Source organism: Phyllobates terribilis, unplaced genomic scaffold (genome assembly GCF_046119375.1).
Source record: "Phyllobates terribilis strain yellow unplaced genomic scaffold, ASM4611937v1 Scaffold_3__8_contigs__length_932513732, whole genome shotgun sequence".
Taxonomy (NCBI): domain Eukaryota; kingdom Metazoa; phylum Chordata; class Amphibia; order Anura; family Dendrobatidae; genus Phyllobates; species Phyllobates terribilis.
In genome coordinates this window covers 100,067,734-100,088,807 of record NW_027362763.1, presented here as the reverse complement: position 1 = coordinate 100,088,807, position 21,074 = coordinate 100,067,734, and the positions used below count along the sequence as shown (strand labels likewise).

General features: G+C 45.1%; 1 pseudogene; it reads right to left on the bottom strand.

Moving 5' to 3' along the window:
* Window positions 1-16,287: 16,287 nt before the first annotated feature.
* On the bottom strand, window positions 16,288-20,252 carry LOC141258455 (serine/threonine-protein kinase SBK1-like; annotated as a pseudogene).
* Window positions 20,253-21,074: the final 822 nt, after the last annotated feature.

Sequence of the window (21,074 nt, the reverse complement as noted above, 5' to 3'; positions counted from 1 at the left end):
TAAGCATATAATTATACATTTTATTTCCTCTGCCCTCGTGCATTACCTTACATTTATCCCCATCAAAGCTCATTTGCCATTTATCAGCCCAAGCTTCTAGTTTACTTAGATCCTCCTGTAATATAAAATTGTCCTCCTCCTGTATTGATTACCCTGCAGAGTTTAGTGTCATCTGCAAATATTGAAATATTACTCTTTATGCCCCCTACAAGGTCATTAATAAATATGTTAAAAAAAGGGGGCCCAATACCGACCCCTGTGGTACCCCACTGTAGCTGAGACCCAGTCTGAGTGTTTTCCATTAATAACCACCCTTTGTTTCCTATCACTGAGCCAATTCTTAACCCACATACATATATTTTCCCCTATCCCCATTGTTCTCATTTTATGTATCAACCTTTTTTGTGGAACTGTATCAAAAGCTTTTGAAAAGTCCATATACACAACATTCACTGCATTTCCTTGGTCAACTCCAGAACTTGCCTCCTCATAAAACTGATCAAATTAGTTTGACGGGAACGGTCCCTCGTAAACCCATGTTGATATTGGGTCATGAGGTTATTCTTCTTCAGATACTCTAGTATAGCTTCTCTTAGGAAACCCTCCAGGATTTTACCCACAGTAGAGGTTAAGCTTACTGGCCTGTAATTTCCAAGTTCAGTTTTTGTCCCCTTTTTGAATATTGGCACCACATTTGCTATACGCCAGTCCTGTGGTACAGACCCTGTTATTATGGAATCTTTAAAGATTAAAAATAGTGGTCTATCTATGAAGTTACTTAATTCCTGCAGTACTCTCGGGTGTATCCCATCCGGGCCCGGAGATTTGTCAACTTTAGTGATTTTTAGACGCCGCTGTACTTCCTGCTGGGTTAAGCAAGTGACATTTAATGGAGAATTTTTGTCATCATTAATCATGTTTTCTGTCATGGCATTTGCTTGTGTAAATACTGTTGAAAAAAAATCATTTAGCATATTGGCTTTTTCCTCATCCACCATTTCATCCACCACTGCTACTAGGCCCAAAAGGATTTCCTGGGTTAGATGCTGTAAAAAATTAGAATTAGATACACAGGCGGTGTAGCTTCCTTCACAGGTGGGCTACTCCGCTAACTAACAGACACTGCTACTAGGCCTAAAAAGATTTTCTGGGTTAGATGCAGTAAAAAATTAGAATTAGATACACAGGCGGAGTAGCTTCTGTAACGGGTCTGGGAGGCGGAACCTCTGAGCAACTATACAAGGGGGCGATCTTTGTAAGGAAGCGGGTGGTGACCAGGGAAGACGGGCAGGTAGTCACAGCAGGTGACCGGGACAGTCTCTGGGTAAACGGGCAGGAGGTCACGGCAAGTGACCGGAACAGTCTCTGGGTAAACGGGCAGGAGGTCACAGCAAGTGACCGGGGCAGTCTCTGGGAGAATGGGCAGGGGGTCACAGCAAGTGACCGGGACAGTCTCTGGGTATAGGGTTGGTACGACCTGTGACGGTTGAGCCTCCAGGTAGGCTAGCAGGCGGATGGCAGGTGTGTGCTCCCAGGTGAGCAGGCGAGAGTCTCTGGATAAGCAGGTGGTCACAGCATGTGACGGCGGAGCCTCCAGGTAGGCTAACAGGCGGATGCAGATGAGAACTCCCAGGTGAGCAGGCGAGAGTCTCTGGATAAGCAGGTGATCACAGCTTGTGACGGCGGAGCCTCCAGGTAGGCTAACAGACAGGTAGCAGGTGAGCGCTCCCAGGTGAGCGGGCAAGCTGGTCCATAGACAGACTGACAGGTGTCGGAAGGCAGACCGTCGGACCTCAGGCTAGCAAGCAGGAAAGCGGATGACAGGCAGGAATCAGGCAGGCAACTGGCAGGCAACAGCCAGGCAACAGGCAGGCAACAGGCAACGGGACCTGAGGGCTGAAGCAGAGTAGTGAACAGTGCAACAACATTGCTCGGGCACCTCCATTTTGGAGGAGGTGCCTTATATATGGTGAAGTCCTCCGGCCATTGGCCGGGGACTCCTTAGGACGGCGCGGGGCCCCTTTAAGAGGGGGGGAGCGCGCGCGCGCGTGCCCTAAGCACCGTGGCCGGGAAGGAGTGCGCGCTGCCAGCAGAGCGGGAGGAGGACACCGGGCTCGGAGAGGAGGGGTGAGGGGAACAGCGTCCCTGCCTAGCAGGGGGCAGGGACGCCGACGCTACAGTACCCCCCCTTTTTTAGGCCAGACAGAAATTTAGCAAGGATGAGAGGGGCATGGATGTTCTCCCGGGGCTCCCACGTTCTCTCTTCAGGACCAAACCCCTTCCAATCTACTAGAAAAAAGGTCTTTCCTCTTACCCTTTTGGTGGCCAGAATGTTCTCTACCTCAAACTCGTCTTCAGCAGAAACCGGAGCAGGAGGCGTACCTGTAGACTTGGAAAAAGAGTTAAGTACCACGGGTTTGAGGAGAGATACATGGAAGGAGTTAGGGATCCGTAGGTTGGCCGGGAGTTTCAATTTATAGGCCACCGGGTTGATCTGACTGATAACCTCCAGAGGACCGATGAACCGAGGCCCTAACTTATAGGAAGGAATCTTGAGCCGGACATACTTGGACGAGAGCCAGACCTTATCCCCAGGACGGAATTGTGGAGGATCCAGACATTTTTTGTCAGCGTGTCTTTTCATTCGCTCAGACGACTGAAGGAGTGCGGATCGGGTACTCTCCCAAATGGAGGAAAATTTGTTAACGAGAGATTCCGCAGCCGGATTATCCACCGAGGTGGAGACTGGAAATGGGATCCGAGGATGCTGACCGAAGACTACAAAAAACGGGGATTTGGAGGAAGATTCGCTCTCATGGTTATTGTACGAGAATTCAGCCCATGGCAGGAGATCCACCCAGTCAGAATGGTGGGCATTAACGAAGTGCCGGAGGTAACTGGTCAGGTTCTGATTTATCCGCTCCACTTGACCATTAGACTGTGGGTGGTAAGCGGAGGAGAAGTCCAGGGTGACGTCTAGCAGTTTACAAGTGGCTCTCCAGAAGCGTGAGGTGAACAGTACCCCACGATCCGACACGATGTGGAGGGGCAGGCCATGAAGACGAAAGATGTGGCGGATAAAATCTTTAGCCAGCTCGGGTGCAGACGGGAGGCCTGGCAGGGGAACGAAATGAGCCATCTTGGAAAAGCGGTCAGCGACCACCCAAATGACCGTACAACCAGCAGAGACGGGGAGATCAGTTATGAAGTCCATAGCTATATGCTGCCAGGGGGCAGCAGGTACAGGAAGCGGAAGGAGGCGACCGGCTGGCAGATGTCTCGGAACCTTGTTGCGGGCGCAGGACACACAGGCAGAAACAAAGTCTATTACGTCCTTGTGCAGGGTAGACCACCAGTAGTGCTGGGTAATAAGCTGGAGGGTCTTTTTCTGACCGGCGTGGCCAGCTAGTTTAGACGAGTGACCCCAGTGTAGGATCTTCTCCCGATCAGGTACTGATACGAACGTCTTACCGGGAGGGAGACGATTTAGACTCAGGGGAGCCACCTGCATTACTCTGGCGGGATCGATGATGTGTTTAGGTTCCTCCTCGAGATCAGACACCAGAAAGGATCGGGACAAGGCGTCCGCCTTGATGTTTTTGTCAGCCGGGCGAAAATGAAGAACAAAATCAAAGCGAGCAAAAAACAAGGACCACCGGGCTTGGCGCGGGTTAAGTCTCTGGGCATGCTGGAGGTAAGCCAAGTTCTTGTGGTCAGTGTAAATTATTACCGGGTGAAGAGCCCCTTCGAGCAGGTAACGCCACTCCTCCAATGCCAGCTTGATGGCCAATAACTCTCGATCTCTTATGGAATAGTTGCGCTCCGAAGGGGAGAAGAGTTTGGAGAAGAAGCCACAAGTTACCATTCTCCCGGAAGACAATTTTTGGGTAAGTACCGCTCCGGCTCCAGAGGAGGAGGCGTCAACTTCCAGGAAGAACTGCTTGTCGCCATCTGGGCGATGCAGCACCGGGGCGGAAGAGAAGGCCTGTTTTAAGGAAAGAAAGGCCTCCTCTGCTTCGGGCGGCCACTCTTTGGGATTAGTGCCCTTACGGGTGAGCGCAGAAATTGGGGCAGTCCGGGAAGAGAAGTGAGGTATGAAGAGGCGGTAGTAGTTGGCGAAGCCCAGGAACCGCTGAATGGCCTTCAACCCCTCCGGTCGAGGCCACTTCTCGATGGCAGACAGTTTCTCAGGATCCATTCGTAGGCCGGTCTGAGAAATTATGTAGCCCAAAAACGGAAGCGAGGTCTGCTCAAAAAGGCACTTCTCATATTTAGCGAAGAGGTGGTTCTGCCTGAGCCTGAGCAGGACCTGACGAACATCCCTCCGGTGAGTCTGGAGATCCGGAGAGAAGACCAAGATGTCGTCCAGGTACACCACCACGCAGGAGTAGAGAAGGTCCCGGAAAATGTCATTGACCAACTCTTGAAAGACGGCGGGAGCGTTACAGAGACCGAAGGGCATTACCAGATATTCATAGTGGCCGTCCTGGGTGTTGAATGCCGTCTTCCATTCATCCCCCTGACGGATACGGACCAGGTTGTATGCCCCACGAAGGTCCAGTTTGGTGAAGATTCTAGCCCCCCTCAGACGATCAATTAATTCCGGAATGAGCGGAAGGGGGTACTTATTCTTCACCGTGATCTGGTTTAGGCCTCTATAGTCTATGCAGGGACGGAGAGAGCCGTCCTTCTTTTTAACGAAGAAGAAGCCTGCTCCCGCCGGGGAGGTAGATTTCTGGATAAATCCCCGGGCCAGGTTCTCCTCAATATATTCGAACATAGACCGGGTCTCAGCAGCGGACAATGGGTAAATACGACCACGGGGAGGAGTAGTACCGGGTAACAGGTCGATAGGGCAGTCGTACGGTCTATGAGGGGGTAGTGTCTCTGCCTCCTTTTTATTAAAGACATCAGCATATGACCAATAAGGAATCGGAAGTCCAGGTAGATTAGCTGGGGTAGGAGAAGGACGGACGGGATGGACGGGAACCAAACAAGTCTTATGGCAGTCCTGTCCCCAGCGAAGGACTTCTCCGGTCTGCCAGTCAAGCACGGGTGCATGTTTCTGGAGCCAAGGTAGGCCTAGCAAGAGGGCATGAGAGAGTCCAGGCAGAACATGAAGGAGATACTCTCAGAATGCAGCATTCCCACCTGCAGAGTAATGGATTCGGTGATGAGTTGGATGGGACGTGGTAAGAGGCCCCCATCCACGGCAGCGACAGATAAGGGTACAGCCAGAGGTTTGGTGGGGATGTGGTATTTCTCTACCAGGGACTGTGAAATAAGATTCCCGGCTGCTCCAGAGTCAAGTTGGGCTAGTTTGAAATAACGGTTCTCCCCGCAGACGATTGAGACTGACAACAGCAGAGATGGAGAGGATTTATTCTTGTCTAGGACGACCTCTCTGAGCGATCCTAGACACAGGCGTTTCCAGACCTCTCCGGGCAGGTACGGATCCGGTGCTCCTTACTGCCACAGTAGAAGCAGCTCCCCTCGGCACGGCGTAAGTCTTGACGGGTTTTGACCATCTTGGTCTGGTCGACCTGCATAGGCTCAGGAGAGTGTGCCTGGGGAGAAACGGAGGGAATAACGGGTTTCTGGAAGTTGGGAGCTAGACGTGGAAACCTTCTCTCACGAGAGACCTCTTTGGCGCGCTCCTGGAACCGTAGGTCAATCCGGGTGGCAAGAGTTATTAAGTCGTCGAGAGTGGTAGGAATGTCCCGACCGGCGAGTTCATCTTTAATACTGCCGGACAGACCCTCCCAGAAGACAGACACCAGAGCGTCGTTATCCCAGGCCAGCTCCGAGGCAAGGGTACGGAACCGTATGGCATATTGGCCCACGGTGAGATCTCCCTGACGGAGGCGTAGCAGAGACGATGCGGATGAGGTCTTCCGTCCGGGTTCATCGAAGACTTTCTGGAAAGCCGTGAGAAAGGCTGACAAGTCGGACACCAGAGGGTCTCCTCTCTCCCATAGAGGATTCAGCCAAGCCAGAGCCTCCCCCGTGAGGTGGGACATGATAAAGGCCAGTTTGGACCGGTCGGAGATAAACTGGTGGGACAAGAGTTCGAAGTGCAGGGTGCACTGGTTTATGAAGCCCCGAGTTTAAGCGGAGTCACCTCCGTAGCGAGGAGGTGCGGAAAGCCGGGGTCCAGGACAGGATACCATGGTATTGGTGGGCAGCGGCGCTGCCGGGTTGCGAGTCATGACACTAGCGGTGGTTGCTGGTGGAGCAGTCAGAGTGTCCAGGCGAGAGTTGACATTCCGCAGGTGACCCAGGATGGACTCCTGTTGGGACCTCTGACGGGACAGTTCATGACATAGGTCCGAGAGCAAGGGAGCTTGGGTACCACTGGGTTCCATGGCCCGAGCAAACTGTAACGGGTCTGGGAGGCGGAACCTCTGAGCAACTATACAAGGGGGCGATCCTTGTAAGGAAGCGGGTGGTGACCAGGGAAGACGGGCAGGTAGTCACAGCAGGTGACCGGGACAGTCTCTGGGTAAACGGGCAGGAGGTCACGGCAAGTGACCGGGACAGTCTCTGGGTAAACGGGCAGGAGGTCACAGCAAGTGACCAGGGCAGTCTCTGGGAGAACGGGCAGGGGGTCACAGCAAGTGACCGGGACAGTCTCTGGGAGAACGGGCAGGGGGTCACAGCAAGTGACCGGGACAGTCTCTGGGTATAGAGTTGGTACGACCTGTGATGGTTGAGCCTCCAGGTAGGCTAGCAGGCGGATGGCAGGTGTGTGCTCCCAGGTGAGCAGGCGAGAGTCTCTGGATAAGCAGGTGGTCACAGCATGTGACGGCGGAGCCTCCAGGTAGGCTAACAGGCGGATGCAGATGAGTGCTCCCAGGTGAGCAGGCGAGAGTCTCTGGATAAGCAGGTGATCACAGCTTGTGACGGCGGAGCCTCCAGGTAGGCTAACAGGCGGATGCAGATGAGTGCTCCCAGGTGAGCAGGCGAGAGTCTCTGGATAAGCAGGTGATCACAGCTTGTGACGGCGGAGCCTCCAGGTAGGCTAACTGGCAGGTAGCAGATGAGCGCTCCCAGGTGAGCAGGCAAGAGTCTCTGAACTGGCAGAATGTCACAGCACATGACGGCAGAGCCTCCAGGTAGGCTAACAGACAGTTAGCAGGTGAGAGCTCCCAGGTGAGCGGACAAGCTGGTCCATAGACAGACTGACAGGTGTCGGAAGGCAGACCGTCAGACCTCAGGCTAGCAAGCAGGAAAGCGGATAACTGGCAGGCAACTGGCAGGCAACTGGCAGGCAACTGGCAGGCAACTGGCAGGCAACTGGCAGGCAACTGGCAGGCAACTGGCAGGAAACTGGCAGGAAACTGGCAGGAAACTGGCAGGAAACTGGCAGGAAACTGGCAGGAAACTGGCAGGAAACAGGCAGGAAACAGGCAGGAAACAGGCAGGAAACAGGCAACTGGACCTGAGGGCTGAAGCAGAGTAGTGAACAGTGCAACAACATTGCTCGGGCACCTCCATTTTGGAGGAGGTGCCTTATATATGGTGAAGTCCTCCGGCCATTGGCCGGGGACTCCTTAGGACGGCGCGCGCGGCCCCTTTAAGAGGGGGGGAGCGCGCGCGCGCCCTAAGCACCGTGGCCGGGAAGGAGCGCACGCTGCCAGCAGAGCGGGAGGAGGACGCCGGGCTCGGAACGGAGGGGTGAGGGGAACAGCGTCCCTGCCTAGCAGGGGGCAGGGACGCCGACGCTACAGCTTCCTTCACAGATGGGCTACTCTGCTGACTACGAGACACTGCTACTAGGCCCAAAAAGATTTCCCGGGTTAGATGCAGTAAAAAATTTGAGTTAGGTACACAGGCAGTGTAGCTTCCTTCACAGGTGGGCTACTCCACTTACTCCCAGACACTGCTACTAGGCCCAAAAAGATTTCCTGGGTTAGATGCAGTAAAAAATTAGAATTAGATACACAGGTGGTGTAGCTTCCCTCACAGGTGGGCTACTCCGCTGACTATGAGGCACTGCTACTAGCTCCAAAAAGATTTCCTGGGTTAGATGCAATAAAAAATTAGAATTAGATACACAGGTTGTGTAGCTTCCTTCACAGGTGGGCTACTCCGCTGACTACGAGGCACTGCTACTAGGTCCAAAAAGATTTCCTGGGTTAGTTGCAGTAAAAAATTGTTATTAGATACACTGGTGGCGTAGCTTGCTTCAGATGGGCTACTCCACTGACTATCAGACACTGCTACTAGGCCCAAAAGGATTTCCTGGGTTAGATGCAGTAAAAAATTAGAATTAGATACACAGGCGGTGTAGCTTCCTTCACAGGTGGGCTACTCCGCTGACAACCAGACACTGCTACTAGGCCCAAAAAGATTTCCTGGGTTAGGTGCAGTAAAAAATTAGAATTAGATACACAATCGGTGTAGCTTCCTTGACAGGTGGGCTACTCCGCTGACTACCAGACACTGCTACTAGGCCCAAAAAGATTTCCTGGGTTAGATGCAGTAAAAAATTAGAATTAGATACACAGGTGGTGTAGCTTACTTCACAGGTGGGCTACTCCACTGACAACCAGACACTGCTACTAGGCCCAAAAAGATTTCCTGGGTTAGATGCAGTAAAAAATTTGAATTAGATACACAGGTGGTGTAGCTTCCCTCACAGGTGGGCTACTCCGCTGACTACGAGGCACGGCTACTAGGCCCAAAGGGATTTCCTGGGTTAGATGCAGTAAAAAATTAGTATTAGATACACAGGTGGTGTAGCTTGCAACACAGATAGGCTACTCCAATGACTAACAGATACTGCTACAGGCCCAAAAGTATTGGCTGAGCTACATTTCACCAAATGCTGTGAAAAACACTTGCACAGCACTGGCACAGACCTGCCTGGCAAAAATTGCTATGAACTGCTGTAACCTAGCCCTCAAAAGGGCTGCAATTAGAACTAGTCCCTACTCCCTAAACCTATCTCTCTATGTAACTGGAAATTTGCTTGCAATTCACACAGTTTTACTGTATAGCACCCACAGCAGCATTGGTGCCGTCTAACACTCAGCTACAGCAGTGAGAAAATGGCGGAGACGGGGAAAATGTCTGGGTCTTATAGGGCAAGGTCGAAGATCGGCATTATTTCTGCAGAGATCCATCCCCTCCCCCTCCCCCCACCCACTCTACACTGAAACTGTCTATTAACATTGATTAACAGTATTACAGTACTGTGAAAAAATCCAGTTAAGATTTTGGTGCACAAACAGTTATCGAACATAACATCGAACTGCAGAATTTTTTGCAAATCGTTCGAGTTCGTCGAACGACTCAAACACTGCCCAAAACAGCTCGAATTTGAGATTGGCGAACAGTTCGAGTCGAACACCGCTCATCTCTAGTTCTAACCCCACCCCCAATTTCTTTATTTGTGCCCAGGTCACAATCTGCACCATCTTCCCCATCTATATAATGAATACCCTCCCCCCCAATGCTTAGTTTAAACACTCTTCCAACCTTCTAGCCATTTTCTCCCTCTGTACAGCGTCACCATCCCCATTGAGGTGCAGCCCGCCCCTAGCGTAGAACCTGTAGCCAACTGAGAAGTCGGCCCAGTTCTCCAGGAACCTAAACCCCTCCTTCCTACACCAATTCCTGAGCCACTTATTTATCTCCCTAATCTCCCATTGCCTCTCTGGCGTGGTACAGGCAGTAGTTCAGAGAATACCACCTTGGCGGTCCTTGCTTTAAGCTTGCAGCCTAATTCCCTGAAATCATCTTTAAGGACCTTCCACCTACCTCTAACTTTGTCATTTGTGCCAATGTGCACCATGACCGCTGGGTCCTCACCAGCCCCTCCCAGTAATCTGTCAACCCGATCAGCGATGTGCCAGACTCGAGTGCCAGGTAGGCAACACACTGTTCGACGATCCCTGTCGTTGTGACAGATTGCCCTATCTGTTTGCCTAATTATTGAGTCCCCCACTACCAGCACCTGCCTGGCCTGCCCTGCTCTCCTATTTTCCCCCTTACTGGAGCTGACACTCCTCCGGCATTCAGAGGACATGCCTTGCTGCAGCAGTGCTACCCCTGTACCGACACCCCCTCATCTGCCAACTTTTCAGACTCATTGGAGTGTGCCAGATCAGGATTAGCCTCCCTGGCACTCTTCCCTCTACCACCCCCTTCTAACAGTCACCCAGCTAGTTGCCTTACTGCCCTGCAGTTCCCTACTACCACCCTCCCCCACATCTACCCAGTGAGCAGCTGCTCAGTGAGCAGCAGACTCCTTTCCATATTGTCAGTGGATCTCAGTGTTGCCAGTTGCTCATTTAGATCCAGTACCTGGGCTTCCAAACGCACAACGCACAACGTGCACACATCTTGCTCAGCAGTATGCACCCATGACCGGATGTTCAAGGATTGCTTACATATGGCAAGATGTATACTGGATAGCATTGTCAATAATGGAGCTTATTTCCTAATGGTGATTTCACTAGACAGAAATGTTAAGTAAAAAGAAATGTAAAGAATTAAAAAAATACAGACAGCAATTCAGTCCAAATTCCTCCCTTCCAAAAGTCCAAGTCACTGAAAAACAAGTCACACACTTACTTCTGTTTGCACTTACGCTCCAGTCACACTCAGCTCGTTCACACTCACTAAGGAAGAAGATTTAAAGAGTTTTTTTTTTTTTCCCCTTTAGCTAGGTGTCCTAACGATATCTAGGACTTCGGTTTTTACTAAACTAGTAATAATATATATAAATATATATATAGATATTTGCGCTGGATAAGTAGACTTGGAGAATTAGGATATTAAATAGAATTAAATAGATTTTATTAATAAATAATTTATAAAAATAAGCAATTAATAGATGTACTAAAAATAGATAAAAACAAAGTAACATAAATCTTCAGGGTTTAGGGTGATGGTCCTATTGTAGAGTGAACAGGAGGGGTATGGTAGAAGGTAGCAGGTGTTCCCTAGGAGAGAGTAGAGGTAAGTTAGTTATTATATTATAATTCTGAACAAGGGTGTGAGTTAAGGAGTGTTATTAGTATCTTTATGAGGCTGGTGGAGAGTTGAATCGTGAAAAGGGAAACTTGCTTATATTGATGCAGATGACATAGGAACTAGGGAAAAAATGGTTATTAAAGTGGGATGCAGAGTTAGTCTCAATATAAGGATCAGTTTATAATTACCTGGATGGTAGGATTTTGGATGTATATATTCCCTTGTTGAAGAGAATAGTGAATGAAGATCCGTATCTAATTGAGACCTAATAGGGAGAGAAAGGTTGCACCGTGAAAATGTACGATCCGGAGTGCCTGACTTGGTGGTGAACTGGGTTTTTACCTGAAATGCATCGGCACCAGACTCCAGACCAGGAAGGAGTATATTGTTTTTACACCTTGTGTGTATGTATATGCGCACATACCCAACCCTTTGAGACCATATGAGAGTATAGAGATATGAACAAGCAAAGTCTTTGTCCCTGAAGGTTACTAGGGTCTAAAAGAGAAGTGACGGTTAGAGTTGGCAAATATGGCAAGTACTTGGTGTACAAAATGGTGTACAAAATGTATGAATATATACAGTAAAAATATATCTCTTTACTGTGTATATTCATACATTTTGTACACCAAGTACTTAACATATTTACCAACTCTAATATTTGTTGCTTTTTCTGTTTTGATAGATATATAGATAGATAGATAGTGTCACGGTCTCCACACTTTCCTTGTCTGCTCTGTCTCTATTATGTGGAGGCTGTCAGTCTGTTTTGGTTTTGCTGGTTTGTTTCTGCAATCATCTGGGTTCACTTCCCTTGATTAGTCTTCTACTTAAGCATGCTAGCTCCTTCACCCAGTGTCAATTGTACACTTGCTATTGCTTGTATAGGACTGATCTCTCTGTGCTCTGTGCCTGACCCAGACTGACTATTTTCCCTTACCTGGATTTTGACCATTTGCCTGTTATCTGACTACTCTTTTGTCTGCTCCCTTTGTACTGCACCATCTTACTGGACTCGACTTTGGATTGTTTGACCTCCCTCTATTTATCCAGTAAGTAGCACTTATATAATATTTCTTTCAGTAATATTAGTCTCTTCTCTCCTCTTCTGAGACTGTTATTTCTGTAGTTACTCGCGTCACAGATAGATAGAAGGATCGATAGATAGATGCATATAAGTTTATGTCTACCACAAGTTTCACATCGCCCAACAGGCACAAACACAGAATGTCTGCTTTGGGTGAGATGTGCCCTGAACAAAGTTATTTCCACTATGGGCATATCCAAAGCACATGGTTAGTCCTTTAGATGATCACATGACATTTGTTCACATGGTTAATTTCCATTCCAGTAGATGACCAGAGGCTGCTAAAGCAAAGAAGAGAAGAAATCCTTCGTTCTAGCATCAGCTGATCGTCAGAGGGGTGCCGGACCTACTCAGCTGTACAGGAGCAAGAACCTTTATTGTGTAATGGGTCAGTTGTGTAAACCACTTGATCTATTCTCTGCTATCACTTTAGGAAACAAAGGTACATCATGGATGACAGGGATGAGGTGCATACATGTAGTCAGTGTTTAACCCCTTAATAACATCTGACGTACTAATACGTGTCTGTGCCCTGGGACTTAAGAGCCAGACCCGTATTAGTACGTCATCGCGATCGCGCGCACACACAGGCTGTGCGGGCGCGATCGCCGCCGGGTGTCAGCTGATTGTCACAGCTGACACCCGGTACTATGTGCAGGGAGCGGTCCTGCACCGCTCCCAGCACATTAACCCCCGCGATGCTGCGATCGAAGTCGATCGCGGCATTGCGGGGGCAAGGGGAGGGGGTGATCGGCGATACTCACCTCCTCTTCCGGCTTCCAGCGCAGTCTGCAAAGGCTTCCCGGGTGTTGCCATGACGACCCGATGTAGTCATGACAACATCCGGGTCACCAGAGAGCAGGAAGATTGCTTGGACATGTGCAGTGCATCTCCAAGCAATCTTCACACTGTGCATTTCTGACAGCCTTCATGGCATAGGGATGGTGCTCCATTCCTGTGCCATGCAGGCGATCAGAAAAAAAAAGGGAAAGTCCCAGAGTGGGACAAAGTAATAAAGTGTATAAACTGTGTGAAAGTGGAAAAAAAAAAAAAAAAAAAGTGCAAAAATATTATAAAAAAATAAAAAAAATAATACACCAAAATAAAAATATAATGTACCCATCAATAAATATTATTATAAAAAAAAAAAAAAAAAAACAATAAAAGTACACATTTGGTATCGCCGCGTCCGGAAAAACCTGACCTATAAAACTGTCCCACTAGTTAACCCCTTCAGTGAACACGGTAAAAAAAAAAAAAAAGCAAAAAACAATGCTTTATTACCATACCGCCAAACAAAAAGTGGAATAACACGCGATCAAAAAGACGCATATAAATAAAAATGATACCGCTGAAAACGTCATCTCGTCCTGCAAAAAACAAGCTGCCATACAGCTCCATCAGCCAAAAAATAAAGTTATAGCTCTCAGAATAAAGCGATACTAAAAAATATTTTTTTCTATAAAATAGCTTTTATTGTGTATAAGCGCCAAAACATAGAAAAATGATACAAATGTGGTACCGCTGTAAACGTACTGACCCGAAGAATAAAGCTACCTCATCAATTTTACCACACGCGGAACAGAATAAAAAAAAAAAAAAAAAAAAAAATTCCTGAATTGTTGGTTTTTGTTTATTCTGCCTCCCAAAAATCGGAATAGAAAGCGATCAAAAAATGTCACGTGCCTGAAAATGGCACCAATAACAACGTCAAGTCATCCCGCAAAAAACGAGCAGTCACATGACTGTCTGTCAAAATCTGGAAAAATTATAGCTCTCAAAATATGGCGATGCAAAAACTAGATTTTACAAAAAATGCGTCTTTTAGTGTGTGACAGCTGTCAGTCATAAAAAACCCATATGATTCTGGCATTGCTGTAATCACACCGACCCGAAGAATAAAGTCGTCTAATCACTTATACCGCACAAGGAACGGCGTCAAAAATAAACTCTTGGGTTAGGATTGGGCTAGGGTTAGGGCTGGGTTTGGGGCTAGGGTTGTGCTGGGGTTAGGGCTGGGGTTGGGATTTTTTTCAAAAGTAAGAAAAAAAGATGACGATATGGCGACTAGTGTTGAGAGCAAGTGCTCGCTACTTGAGTTTGCATCGGGTGCTCTGGTATGCATTGAGTATCGTGGGTATTTGAGTGACATGCTCGAGTCTCTGCCCCATATGCTTCGCGGCCAAAAAACTTTACGGGGATTGCCTGCCATGCACGAGCGATCCCCGCATGTTTTTTTTTGGGTGTCTAATAACCGTGAAACATGCGGAGCAGGGACTCTAGCATGTCACTTGAGCACACGCTGTACATGGTGCATACCTGAGTACCCGATGCAAACTCAAGTAGCGAGCACTTGCGCTCAAGAATAATGACAACGTATTCAATATGATGACCTAGTGTAAACAAATTCTGTGCCGTACCTCTGGGTTCAAAATGTTCACTATACACCTTAATAAAATCCTTGAGGGGTATAGTTTCCAAAATGGGGACACTTGTGGGGGAGCTCCACTGTTTAGGCACATCACGGCCTCTCCAAACGCGACATGGTGTCCGCTAACAAATTGAATGGAAAATCGGCTCAAATTGTTAGCGGATATCATGTTGCATTTGGAGAGTCCCTGTGTGCCCAAACATTGGAGCTCCCCCACAAGTGACCCCATTTTTGAAACTAGACCCCCCAAGGCACCTATCTAGATGCATAGTGAGCACTTGGAACCCCAGGTGCTTCACAAATTGATTCATAAAAATGAAAAAGTTTTTTTTTTTCACTTTTTCATTATTACGAATCAATTTGTGAAGCACCTGGGGGTTCCAAGTGCTCACTATGCATCTAGAAAGGTGCCTTGGGGGGTCTAGTTTCCAAAATGGGGTCACTTGTGGGGGAGCTCCAAAGTTTGGGCACAGAGGGGCTCTCCAAACGCAATGTGGTGTCCGCTAACAATTTGAGCCGATTTTCCATTCAATTTGTTAGCGGATACCATGTTGCATTTAGAGAGTCCCTGTGTGCCCAAACATTGGAGCTCCCCCACAAGTGACCCCATTTTGTAAACTAGACCCCCCAAGGCACCTACCTAGATGCATAGTGAGCAGTTGGAACCCCCAGGTGCTTCACAAATTGATTCGTAACAATGAAAAAGTGTTTTTTTTTTTTCACTTTTTCATTTTTACGAATCAATTTGTGAAGCACCTGGGGGTTGCAACTGCTCACTATGCATCTAGATAGGTGCCTTGGGGGGTCTAGTTTCCAAAATGGGGTCACTTGTGGGGGAGCTCCAATGTTTGGGCACACAGGGGCTCTCTAAACGCAACATGGTGTCCGCTAATTATTCAAGCAAATTTTACAATCAAAAAGTCAAATGGCGCTCCTTCCCTTCCGAGCCCTACAGTGCGCCCAAACAGTGTTTTTTCCCCAAATATTGGGTATCTGCGTGCCCAGGGGAAATTGCACAACAAATTTTGCGGTCCATTTTTTCTTGTTACCCCTGTGAAAATAAAAAAAATTGGGTCTAAAGTAACATTTTTTGTGAAAAAAGTTAAATGTTCATTTTTTTCTTCCACATTTAAAAAATTCCTATGAAGCACCTGAAGGGTTAATAAAGTTCTTGAATGTGGTTTTGAGCACCTTGAGGGTGCAGCTTTTAGAGTGGTGTCACTTTTGGGTATTTTCTGTCATAAAGACCTCTCAAAGTGACTTCAAATATGATGTGGTCCCTAAAAAAAATGGTTTTGTAAATTTTGTTGGAAAAATGAGAAATCGCTGGTCAACTTTTAACCCTTATAGCTCCCTAACAAAAAAAAATTTTGGTTCCAAAATTGTGCTGATGTAAAGTAGACATGTGGGAAATGTTATTTATTAACTCTTTTGTGTGACATATCGCTCTGATTTCAGGGCTTAAAAATTCAAATTTTGAAAATTGCAAAATTTTCAAAATTTTCGCCAAATTTCCGTTTTTTTCACAAATAAATGCAAGTGATATTGAAGAAATTTTTCCACAATCATGAATTACAATATGTCCCGAAAAAACATTCTCAGAATCAGGGGGATCCGTTGAAGCGTTCCAGAGTAATTACCTCATAAAGTGACAGTGGTCAGAATTGTAAAAATTGGCCCGGTCATTAACGTGCAAACCACCCGCGGGGCTTAAGGGGTTAAAAACATGAGTAATCCCCTACACCTGCGGAGCACACTCCCCTATTTCTGCTGGGATCAAATCACCTTAGGTAGCATTTTGTCCCTGAATTTGTTTTGCTGAAAGAAACAGGCTCAAAAAACTTTATAAACAATTATTTTAATATGAACAGAATCACAGATACATTTTTCATATAAAGAGGCCTTTGATAGTTTTGTATTAAAAATATAACACACAATTTAAACAAAACAATATACATTAAAATATAACTATATATTTTGGCCTTTAAAAATGTTAACCAACCCGACCCCTCACTATAAGTCATTTTAAAAGTTATTTTCCCAAAATGTAGAGTTTTGTTGAAGTTGAATGTTGAAGTTTATTGAGGTCTTTAAAATTGATATTGCATGAGGTAGGAGAAAATTCAAACTCCTTTCATATTGATAAAATTGGTCATATCGTATACCAAATCCAATCCATATTCAAGTCAAACTTTTTTCCACTTTACTGCAAAAAAAAAGTTCTAATCTCCAATATTTTGTAAATTAGGCGATTCTGGCTCTGATACATTGCTCATCTTAATGTACCGGGGGCTTCAGGTGCGGTACTACAAAGTAACCAAACATATCCGGTACCACCATCCCACACAAATCCACTGGGCACTTTATGTATGGAAGGGAAGATAGTAGAGAATGAAGATTAAATTCTAACTCTATAAATAATAATGCAAGATATTGAATAATTTTCTAGGGACCATTTTGGGGAATAAAAGATAGTGTATAGAATAAGGGGAAAAGGTATATAGTGATAGATACAATTCTACCCAACATGGAAAGTTTAATTTTTTTCCACATTTACACTTTTCTTCTACCTTTTTCTTTTTTATTATTTTTTTACCAGTGACCATACATTTAACCTAATAATGATCTCAACACAGGGTGAAACATTGATCCCCAGATATTTTAAACAATATTTCCCAGCCACAACTTGCCTCTGTTAAAGGTTACTAAAGGTTTTTGCCATATTGCAAGTAATATGGAAAAAAAATCCCAGCTTGTAGCCCATTGCATATTAAATGGTTAGATATACAGTATTGTGGAAACGTTTTAGGCAGGTATGAAAAAAATGCCGCAAAGTAAGAAGTTTCCAAAAACAGAAGTGTTAATCATTTGTTTTTTTATCAATTAATAAAATACAAACTGAATGAACAAAACAAATATAAATTGCATCAATATTTGCTGACCGCCCTTTGACTTCATCAGTTCTTCTAGGTACTAATACTTGCACACAGTTTTTGAAGGAACTCTGCAGGGAGGTTTTTCCAAATATCTTGAACTGACCACCTCTTCCTCACCTGCCAAGTATGTTACATTCTCAAGGACCTTTATTTTCCAGGTAAAATTAAGGTAATTGAAGATAGGGAGAACTAACTGATGAGAAAAGGGACATTGAGCAAAGAGATTGTCAAACATGTATATGGCTTCTCTCGACAACATCTGCCAACAAAAAGGGGGAGAAGTGAAGTTTGCACTTTGTCTCCAGTAGTTGTAGACTTGATACATGGTGTCAGATTCTGTTACTTCAATCCAGGGGAAGTATCCAGTCAAAACAACAAAGAGAAGAACCCCAAAAGCCCAAGTATCTATAGTAGGGCTTAAGATCCAATATTCTCCTCCATTCAAGTCACACAACTCTGGAGACATGTACGGAATGATATGTGACATGAACGACCCATAGTTTCCCATAGGTTTTGTCAAACCAAAATTACTCAATTTGATTTGGTAACAGTCTTAGTCCATGAGCAACACGTTGTCCGGCTTCAGGTCCCTGTGAACCAACCCTCTACCATGCATATAGTCCAGAGCTGATATCTGTTTGGCGCACCTCTTCACTGCATCCTCAGGAATTCCAACCTGCAGAAAACAGATCAGGTTCATGAGATTTAGTTTTATTGGTGTAGATCTTTATCCAAAGCAAAAGTACTAAACATTGAAACTGTTGCTGTTGTTGGGACAGTGGATGGTATAGTGGATAAAACTGCTGCTGTGATGGTCATGAGGCTTCAAACAGTGCATTGTTATGGAACCCGTCTCCACTTATGGAAATGTTTGATGTATTCCCAAAGATCCCCATATGTAATAGTTAGCTAACTTGCTACCATATACAGGGGTATCTAGCTTTTCCTCTGGTGTTTCAGAAATTAAATATTTGTACATTTTAGGAGAACATATGGAGCCAGCCTTACTTACCTCACTTTGTATAATATGATGCAAGGTGCCTGCCATTGCCAACTCCTGAGTAAGTGCATAGTGGTCCATTGTGCCAATAAAGATGGGATATGTGGTAATAATATGAGGGTGGTCAGAGAGAGTGATTGACAAAGACAGCTCCTTCAGAAAGGTTTTCAGAAGACCTCCAAGATCTCACATAGAAACTTTATATTCAAACACGTAATTATCACCACTGGCATGGGATATGTGCTGGTGGACATCAATCCCTAAAGCTCAATCTCATATCTATGAGGAGGTCTGACTTTGCTAAATTGGGGGCAGCTTTGATTTAAAACAGTTTAATCCCAAATTTATTCCTTTATTTAACTAACTGATATTACCATAGTAAAATTGTTAGATGCTTTGCGGCCATTTATCTCCAAAGCGAAAAAAGATATTGGGAGATTGAACTTTAACTGCTTCATTCTTTTGTCTCCTGATATATTCTGTCAGACAGATTATCAATGGTGCAGCTTAGAGATATTTTTAGATGGACATTTTTATGACCTAACAGAGTAAAGTTGGCCACACACATGGATATTTGTCTGCAGCCCATTGGCAGATCCAGATGAATGAGGTGCAAATCAAGATAAACAGCTATTGATCCAACGCTTAATTTGGACAACTCTTCTTTTTCCTGACCTTCATTTTCTTATGATCCTTCGATAACCCAACATGTCTGGAAAGAGTTAGGCGCCCCTCATACACATAAGATAGTGATCAAGACCCACCAAATTTGGCAAATAGGGATGCCTTTACACCTATGTGTATGAGCTGATGTTAATAAAATAATCTGGATTTTCCAATGGCTTACAGATAAATATCTCATCTCTATGGCCGGTTAAAATCATTATCACATTTTGTTACATAATTTACCACCTTTCTTTAATCAATTCAGGTAAATGACCATCTTTGTTCTTGCCTTGTTCACATACCTATCAATTTGTTCTGTGCCAGTAGAACTTTTCCATATGATCCTTGGCCCAGTTTCTTGATTACATTGTAGCATTCAGAAATCTCCTGAATCCAAAAGATCTGGGAGGCGGCCATTGCTGCTTGGAAGTTGTTGATTCTTGGGCTAAACAACAAACTGTGTATGACACTAGAAGAAAATATAAGGAATATGATTAATGAAACATCTTGTAGTGATCATATTCTTGGGTTCTGTGGGCATTTATCATAATTAAGCTCAATCATAATTTAGAAACCCATCATAAACAAAGATGTGCCAGTCCGATAAAGGATGGCTGACAACCCTTGTAAAAGGTATGTTGGTGGGCATATTGGTTGTAATCAACCTTTCCATGAAGACATTGTAATCAAAGAGACAAAATTATGATAATTCTAAATGGTTCTACAATAATAATACAGAAGTGTTTGTATCTAGAGATTATTTTTATATTTTTTGTCATTAAAACACACATGACAATTATGCTCTATGCCTGGTGAAATGTTACTAGAAAGAGTAATGATTGTTTAATGGTCATATGGCAATTAGACCCAAACAAATAATAAATAACCCCCATGGTTATACTATTGAAGAGTAGTCTTACCTGGGTTGGGATTCTGTTGATGTTGATGATTAGCTGGGTTCTGCTCCAAAAAATGTTGAGTCGCTTTCCTATGGTTCAGTCTGAGAGGTCCTATCTTCACAAAGAAGTTCTCAGGAATAATTTAACAAGACTACCTGACGTTGAGGTCAACCTTCTCTTTGGCCAATTCGATGACAAAAACCTCTTTTGAATTACAGATTAAATTGACTCGTAGATGTTGGACATTCATGAAGACCTAATTGTTTATTATTAGACTGTTTAAGGAGCTGGTGGTGCCACAATGGTTTCCGGGAGGCCCCCACCTTAGTATTGTTAGTATTTGTAGTAAATTGCTAATGTATTCAGTTTTGAATTTATTCTACCCCCTATGGTCACATCTCACCTTCCAGACGTCCTGCTGCTTTCACCAAAGAAGAAACTGGACCCATGTTTTTATATAAATATACATTTGTCATGCACGGTTCTTTTATCCAGTGTTTATGGCCAGAAACTGACTTAACATAACTTGTAGAATAGACTTGTCCCAACTGACATTATAATTAGATGGAAATAACAGAATTGTCTATTTGTCCTATAGTAAAGCTGTTAATACAACTAAGGGTAAAGGCCCCATACACATTAGATGAAAATGTAGCAACAAACCATTGTTCAGTGATTGGCTGATAATTTCCCCAAACACATCACAGAATCTATTTTTTTTTTCGAGCATTCATCTGATCATCTGCCGAGAAAACGTGCGGGACCAGTGTTTTGGAGGATTATAAATGTTCATTCCTCATTTCCGCTGCACAGATAACGGTCGCTCATTATGGTTGAGATTAAACATTTCATTCTGGATATATCTGTATCAGAGTTACTGAAGTTCTCATGTACCTCGTAATTGACAGATTTTTAAGAATTTTTTGCTGCTAATTTGAAAAAATCTACAGTAAAGTTATCAAATAAAATCTACACTGAATTGTTTAGCTATGAAGGAAGCAAAGAAATAATTCACTTTCAATAAAATATTTTTTTAAGATTTTATTGAAGGTTATTTCTTCCTCTTTCAAAC